Source organism: Perognathus longimembris, chromosome 28, assembly GCF_023159225.1.
Source record: "Perognathus longimembris pacificus isolate PPM17 chromosome 28, ASM2315922v1, whole genome shotgun sequence".
Taxonomy (NCBI): Eukaryota; Metazoa; Chordata; class Mammalia; order Rodentia; family Heteromyidae; genus Perognathus; species Perognathus longimembris.
Window position 1 is genome coordinate 22,870,756 of NC_063188.1, and position 2,190 is coordinate 22,872,945.

At 38.3% G+C, this 2,190-nt stretch overlaps 1 non-coding gene across 1 annotated transcript; it reads right to left on the bottom strand.

The window, feature by feature from the left end:
- Nucleotides 1–279: 279 nt before the first annotated feature.
- LOC125344444 lies at nt 280–439 on the bottom strand. Its single transcript, XR_007209555.1, has one exon. It is a non-coding gene; the product is annotated as a U1 spliceosomal RNA (small nuclear RNA).
- Between the last annotated feature and the right edge of the window lie 1,751 nt (nt 440–2,190).

Below are 2,190 nucleotides of genomic sequence, written 5' to 3' on the forward strand. Positions count from 1 at the left end.
AATATCCTCCACCAAAGTGATATATTCATTAGAATTAATAAACTTTTATAATAATCCAAAGCTTACAGTTTACTTTAGGATTAATAATTTGTATAGCACATTCTGATAGTTTGGATAAATATACAATTCCCCATATCTAACATTGTAATATATAATAACCATTGTAAAATATAATAAATATATAATGCCACATATCTACTGTTGTTACAACTTGTAATGATGTATTTTTGCCACTCTAAAAAGTTCTAGGGCTTCTTCCTTCCGTCTTTATTTTTTGGCCAGGGGAGAGCGGGCGCAGTCCCCCACTACCACAAATTATGCAGTCGCTTCCCTCATTTGGGGAAATCTCAGGGGTCAGCACATCCAGAGTACAATGGCTAAGCCTCGTGCTGGGAAAACCACCTTCATGATCATGGTATCTCCCCTGCCAGGTAAGTATAAAAATTTTTTTCTGGGGCTGGGGATATGGCCTAGTGGCAAGAGTGCTTTCCTCATATACATGAGGCCCTGGGTTCAATTCCCCAGCACCACATATACAGAAAATGGCCAGAAGTGTCACTGTGGCTCAAGTGGCAGCGTGCTAGCCTTGAGCAAAAAGAAGCTAGGGACAGTGCTCAGGACGATCATCTCTCAATCCTAACTCTCAACATTAATGGACTTAATTCTCCAATCAAACGACATAGGCTCTTAAGTTGGATCAAAAATCAAGATCCATCTTTCTGCTGCCTCCAAGAGACACATCTATCCAGCAAAAGTAAACATCTTCTAAAAGTGAAAGGCTGGAGACAAATCTATCAAGAAAATGGCCCCCATAAGCAGGCTGGAGTTGCAATCCTAGTATCAGAAAAAATTGACTTCAAATTAAAAAAGGTAAGAAGAGAAAAAGAAGGTTACTACATACTAGTAAAAGGATCTCTCCTACAGGAAGAAATAACCATTCTAAATATCTACACACCAAATGCAGGAGCACACAACTTCATCAAACAAACACTACTGGCTCTAAAATCACTCATAGACCCAAACACATTGATAGTTGGGGACTTTAACACTCCACTATCACCTCTGGACAGATCAACACGCCAAAAACTGAACAAAGAAACCACAGAACTAAACAATTGCATAGACCAACTAGACTTAATCGACATCTACAGAATATTCCACCCAGCAAGGACAGAATACACATTCTTTTCGGCAGCACATGGAACATTCTCCAAAATAGATCACATCTTAGGGCACAAAGAAAATCTGTACGAATTCAGAAGTATCAAAACCATTCCCTGCATTCTCTCAGACCACAACGGAATAAAATTAGAGCTCAACTCAACCAGCCACCACAGAAATTGCTACAATTCATGGGGACTAAACAACACAGTGCTGAAACATCAGAGGGTCATTGAAGAAATTAAAACGGAAATTCAAATGTTTATGGAATTCAACCAAGTTGAGGACACAAAGTACCAGCTCCTTTGGGACACAGCAAAGGCAGTACTCAGAGGAAAATTTATATCTCTAAGTGCATACATCAACAAACTGGAGAAACAGCAACTCAATAATTTAAGGAAGCACCTTAATTTCCTTGAGAGAGAACAACAAGCCAAACCCCAAGTCAATAGACGGAAGCAAATAATTAAAATCAAATCAGAAATAAATCAATTAGAGACAAAAAAAAAAAATCGAAAGAATCAACAAAACAGAGAGTTGGTTCTTTGAAAAAATCAACAAGATAGACAGACCCCTGGCAAACCTGACCAAAAAAACAAAGGCAGCACACTCAAATCAACAAGATAAGAGATAAAACAGGTAACATCACCACAGAAATAACCGAAATTCAGAAAATAATAAGGGACTATTTTGCAAAACTTTATGCCAACAAATTCGAGAACTTGGAACAAATGGACGATTTCCTAGAAAAAATTCATATCCCCAAACTGAAACATGAAGATTTAAACCTCTTAAACAGACCCATATCCAGTATTGAAATAGAAACGGCAATAAATGATCTCCCATCCAAGAAAAGCCCAGGTCCAGATGGATTCACTGCAGAATTCTACAAGACCTTCAAAACAGAACTCACACCAATATTTCTCAAACTCTTCAATGAAATTGAAAGAGAACGTTCACTTCCAGACTCATTCTATGAAGCCAGTATAACCCTCATCCCAAAACCAGGCAGGGACTCATCAGGGAAAG